Source organism: Mustelus asterias, chromosome 7 (genome assembly GCF_964213995.1).
Source record: "Mustelus asterias chromosome 7, sMusAst1.hap1.1, whole genome shotgun sequence".
Lineage (NCBI taxonomy): Eukaryota > Metazoa > Chordata > Chondrichthyes > Carcharhiniformes > Triakidae > Mustelus > Mustelus asterias.
Window position 1 is genome coordinate 42,150,347 of NC_135807.1, and position 6,411 is coordinate 42,156,757.

Below are 6,411 nucleotides of genomic sequence, written 5' to 3' on the forward strand. Positions count from 1 at the left end.
TAAAAAAGAAGTTAATGATATTAATTTTGATCAGCAGATATTGTGGTGACAGTAATTCAGTTATTAACATTATCCTGAAATTTCGAATGCATTTTTATTTATCTAAAAAGAACTGAAGATTAATTCCAGTTCCTCAGTCAGGACCACTGTCTTGGAACAATACCAGCTCAGCTGCGCATTCCTGCTCCCCTGCAGTGTGACCTTACTTCCCTAAGAGTGTGTGGTACTGTAATAAACGCAATTGGCCCCCGCACCCTACCCCCCATTGCTTTCAATGTATCTCATGTTCCAGTATATCCAATCAATCTAGTGAAAGAGTATGCTATCAACATGAACATTAAATGCAAAAAATACATCTGACCTCGATGGAGTGAGAGCAAGTACAATCTGTCTTTCCGTAAACACTATTAAACAGGACAAGTGCTTTAATGGCCAGATATGTTATTAGACAACAACTTTCAAATCAGATGGAACATCTAAATACAGAACATGTGTGAGAATGTATAAATACGCATTTCCACTGCTATGTCAGTAAAATTAGGATTTATTAATATTGCAGAGAATATATTTTAAAAATCTATTGGAATTACTCTTTATTTGGCTAATCTGATAGCAGCTTTTGCTGTCTTTAACTGAGAATGTGCAGTTTATCTGCACATTATAAAAAAATGAACTATAAATGGGTTTAATTCACTCATTGATTGGTTCCTTTAAAAAAAAATTCTCATTTTTAATCACTTACAGGAACTCACCCAACTAACTCACCGCACTCTAATGAAGTTAGGATGTAAAAGTGCTGAGGAAGGCCAGAGTGGTGAATCAGAGAAAGAAAATCAGACTGAGACATGACATTAACCTCTTCTCTGGACAAACAGTGTTATGATGCTTAGTATATAAACCTCTTCAGCATATTTTTTTTTGTTATGCTCTCAGATAACTTCCATGATGGTGATTCTGGCATCAAAATCAGATATTACATGGACAGGAAGCTGTTAAGTCTGAGATGACTCCAGGCAATGACAAAGATGTCGACGGACATACATCACAATTTCCAGTTTGCCAATGACTGCACTAGTTGCCAGTTCAGAACTGGGCATGCAACGTAACATGGACTTGTTCTCCAAAGCAACAACTTTGGCCTTACAATCAGCACAAAGAAAACTATAGTAATATTCCATCCTGCTCCAGGAAAGCTCTATTTTGAGCCTGAAGTTTCAGTCCATGACAAGACATGTCAGTGAATAGGTTCACTTATTTCAGCAGAACATTCTCTCAAGTTGTCCATATTGATAACAAGACACATGCAAGGAATGCCAAACTAAGTGCAGCTTTGATGAAGTTCAAACGTAAGACTGGGAACAAAGAAGGGTAAGTCTGTCTATCAAACTGAAAGTCTATTGAGCAAGTGGGCAGCATGGTGGCATGTGGTTAGCACTGCTGCCTCACAGCTCCAGGGACCCAGGTTCAATTCTGGCCTTAGCGACGGTCTCTGTGTAGTTTGCACATTCTCCCTGTGGCTGCGTGGGATTTCTCTGGGTGCTCCGGTTTCCTCCAACAGTCCAAAGATTTGTAGATTAGTCATGGGAAATGTGTGGGGTTACGGGAAGAGGGTAGGAAAGAGGGCCTGGGTAAGATACTCTGTTAGAGAGTCAGTGCAAACTCGATGGGCTGAATGGTCTCTTCTGCACTGTAGGGATTCTATGATTCTAAGTGTCTTGCCCCGTCTGTTTCACACATGTGAAATTTAGGCTGTGCACCAACGTCACGCCAAGAAGCTGAAATCACTTTCACTTGAACCGCAGTCAGAAGCTTCTAAAGATCAGGTGGCAGGGCAAAGTACTAGACACTGAGATGTTCACCTGAACTGGCATGCCAAGCATCCACACTATCCACACTGCTGTGGCTGGCATGGTGGCACAGCAGTTAGCACTGCTGCCTCACAGCGCCAGGGACCCAGGTTTGATTCTGGGGGTCTGTGTGGAGTTTGTATGTTCTCCCCGTGTCTGTGTTGGTTGCTCCAGGTGCTCCGGGTTTCCTCCCAGAGTCCAAAACATGCAGGTTAGGTGAATTGGCTGTGCTCAATTGTCCTTTAGTGTCCAATGTTGTGTAAGTTAGGTGGATTGGCATGGTAAATTACCCCTTAGTGTCCAAAGATGTGTAGGTTAGGTGGATTAGCCATGGAGTTATGGGGATAGGGCGGATAAGTGGGCCTAAGTGGGATGCTCTTTCAGAGAGTTAGTGCAGAGTTGATGGGCTGGATGAGATTCTATGGATTGAGACAATCACAACTGAGTTGCATTGGTCCTGTAGCCAGAGTGCCTGACTTACCAAAGCAAATCTTCTATGAAGAGGTGAACTTTCATGGCAATCAAACAAAGTATTATAAGGGCAGTCTGAAGGCATCATAGGAGTTTTGATATCGATATTGAGTCCTGGGAGAAGCTTGTCAAGATCGTTGCACCCGGCACAACCAAATAAAAAGTAACGTGGCCTCTTTTGAAAGCAAGTGCATCAGAGGCAGAGAAAAAAGACATGGAGAGGAAATCCTGGGCCAGCAGCTCATCCTACATTCAGTCATCTGCAATACCCTGCCCTATTTGCAGCAGAACATTCCAGGCGTGGATTAACCTCAGCAGTCACCTACATAACCACCGGAACCTGACCATATTGTGTATCCATGTTTGTTTCTAGTTGGAACAAGATCACTTTAAGAGTCTGATCACATGACATAATGATGATGTCATTAGCTGTTTGAGTGGGCAAATGGGCAGTCTATCTTAACAGCCTGTAGAGTAAATACCTTTTTAATAAAGCTCTTGTTTGTTTATACCTTTGTGGTCTGCAAGCCTATACTTTAAAAATACCACAATGGAAACTGGCGATGAGGAGGTCAGAATCACACAGGCAGACTCCCCCGGAGAAATAAAAATATACAGAAAAATCATCAATCCATACTAGGATTAAGAAGATAAAAACATCGATACATCAATGCTGGTGATGGATAGGTGTTAAATATCGGTAGCAGCCATCGAAGGAATTGAAATTTAATCAAACGTTTCAGAGAAAACAACATAGAAAAGAAGCTTGCCAGGTGCTCTGCCCAGAAAGATCTGGAACCTTACGGGGAGCGTTTAGAGTAAAAAAAAGTACCCTGCGACGATAGGTTTAGAGCTGGAGGTGATGCAAAACTCAGGAGGAAACAGGTTGAGCTCAGGGTTAAGGAAAAAGAAGCAAGGCAGTGCTAAAAAACCTTGTGGCACAATGTCCTTGATGCGCGATTAATCCACTCGGGAGGCTAGATCGTACCCGGGAATAAAGGTTTTTATTCGCAACAAGAATAGAGCATACTGCTTAACAATACAATCCCAGACTAAGGGTCACTAGGAAGTGCAGTGACCTTTATACTCCTATAGGAAGGCGGAGCCAAACGGAGTGTACCACAGAACAATGCTAACAGGTGGAACACCCCAACCCTAACCCCAACAGTAACAAGAGTAACTTATGTACAAGTACCCATAGTGATAACCATCTATGGTTCAGTACCCATAGTGGTAACCATCTATGGTTCACCACAGTCCTTACGCAAGCTATTCCCGTAGGAAGAGTGGGGGGAGATATTGGCACTGAGGGACCATATGATGAGAACACTGAACGATGAGTTCATACACTGAAAGATTCAACTACTTTGTCCAAGCAAACAAAGCAGTTCCAACTTTCCTGAGCATCATGTGGGGGGAAAAGAAATCAACCAGCAGAGAATTCCGATATAGCCAGAAAAGCCAGCCTCCAAAGCCTACAATGAGATTGTGGAAATATTGCAGGGCCACCTCTCACTTCAACCTTCTGTCATTGCTGAGAGGTCCATAAGTGTAACCAACAAGAAGGTGAGTCAATCACACAGTTCACAGCTACTTTAAAGAACTTAGCTAAATTTGGAGATGAGTTGAACTATACCATTAGAGACAGACTAGAGTGTGGGTTAAGAAGTGAAGCTATCCAGAAAAGTCTGTCAACAAAAAGCAACTTAGCCCTAAAGAAGGCTTTAGAAGTCACGATCTCTATGGAATTAGCAGCTAAGAAAGCCCAACAATTAAGCTTGAGCACTAACGTCTATAAGGTATCGGCTGAAATCCAAACCCAAAAGTTCGAAATTGCTACCAATGTACAAAATCTGGGCACTCAGCAGCAGATTTCTGGAGTAAAGCTACAAAATGCAGGAATTGTGTTAAAAAAAGGGACCATTGAACGTGCCTGTAGGAGAAAGAAAAAACAAGCTCCAAAAAAAAATTATAAAAAGCAAAAACCAAGTGTATCAGATGGAAAACTGAATAGAGGGGGAAAAATCCATGGGGTACAAAAAGGAAACGAAAAAGGACCAGAATCACAGTCAGATAATGAACAGTCATTGAACATATTGGCCATTGCGGGTGCAACAAACAATTACCGGGTCAACACGAAAAAGCAGACTCCTGAACCACACAGGAATCGACGTCTTCCGAAAAGTCTATCTTATCGACTGTTGTGTTTATTAATTGTCCATATTGAGAATTTTGATTGTTAACGCTATATTGTGTTTTATTGCAGAAACCTCTAATGTAAAGGGGGAGGAAAGTGTTGTGCATTCATGTTCGTTCCCAGTTGGAACAAGGTCTCTTTAAGAGTCCAATCACCTGATGTAATGATAACATCATCGGCCGTTTGCACGGGCAATTAGGCAGTCTATCTATAAGGGGCGGCACGGTAGCACAGTGGTTAGCACTGTTGCTTCACACCTCCAGGGACCTGGGTTCGATTCCCGGCTTGGGTCACTGTCTGTGTGGAGTTTGCCCATTCTCCTCGTGTCTGCGTGGGTTTCCTCCGGGTGCTCCGGTTTCCTCCCACAGTCCAAAGATGTGCGGGTTAGGTTGATTGACCATGCTAAAATTGCCCCTTAGTGTCCTGATATGTGTAGGTTAGAGGGATTAGCAGGTAAATGTGTAGGAATATGGGGGTAGGGCCTGAGTGGGATTGTGGTCGGTGCAGACTCGATGGGCCGAATGGCCTGTTTCTGCACTGTAGGGTTTCTATGATTTCTATGATAACAGCCTGTAGAATAATAAAGCTTTCTAATAAAGCTCTTGTTTGATTGTACATTCAGGGGTTATGGGAAAAAGGCAGGAGAATGGGGATGAGAAAAATATCAGCCATGATTGAATGGCAGAGCAGAATCGATGGGCCGAGTGGTCTAATTTTGCTCCTATGTCTTATGGCCTTATGGTCTAGTCTGCAAGCCTATACCTTTTAAAAATACCACAAACCAAACATCCCAGGTGAAAACTATCATAGAGTTTTGCAGCACAGCAAGAAGCAATTTGTCCCAGTGTGTTTGTGCAGGCCATCAAGCACCTTTCCATTCTAATCCAATTTTCCAGATTGGTCCAAAATCTCATATGCTATGGCATTTCAAATGCTGATCTAAATGCTTCTTAAATGTTGTGCGGGTTCTCACCTCTACCACACTTTCAGACAGTGAGTTACAGATTCTCACCACCCTCAAAATGAAAAGGTTTTCCTCAAATCCCTCCCCCATACCTTAAATCTATGCCATGGTTATTGACTCCTGTACTACAGGGAAAAGTTTCTTCCTATCTATGTCCCTGATAAATAGTTTTCCATAGAATCCCTACATACAACCCATCAAACCAGCATCAACTCTCCAAAGGAGCATCTCAATCAGGTATTCCTCTCTGCCCTATTCCTGTAACCCCACACATTTAACATGGCTAAGCCACCTAACCTACACATCTTGGAACACTAAGGGGCAATTTAGCATGGCCAATCCACATAACCTGCACTTCTTTGGACTGTGGGAGGAAACCTGAGTACCCGGTGGAAACCCACGCAGCCACGAAGAGAACGTGAAAACTCGACACATTCATCCAAGGCCAGAATTGAACCTGGTCCCTGTTGCTGTGAGGCAGCTGTGTGTCACTGTGCCGCTCATAATTTTGTACACCTCAATCAGGTCCTCCCTCAGCCTTCTCTGCTGTAAGGAAAACAAGATGTGGAGATGCCGGCGTTGGACTGGGGTAAACACAGTAAGGAGTCCAACAACACCAGGTTAAAGTCCAACAGGTTTATTTGGTAGCAAACGCCACTAGCTTTCGGAGCACTGCTCCTTCGTCAGGTGAGTGGGAGATCTGCTCATAAACAACACAGGGCATATAACGATACAAACTCAACTTACAGAATAATGAATAATGACTGGAATGCGAGTCTTTACAGCTAATCTACAGGTAAGGAAAACAACCCAGTCTATCCAGCCTCTCTCCATATCAACCAGCCTCTTTTCACAGCTCAAAGGACGAACAAGATCTAGGTTGGCAATATGTAATATTAGCAAGAAAGGGTAATGGTTAATCCTCTGTAATG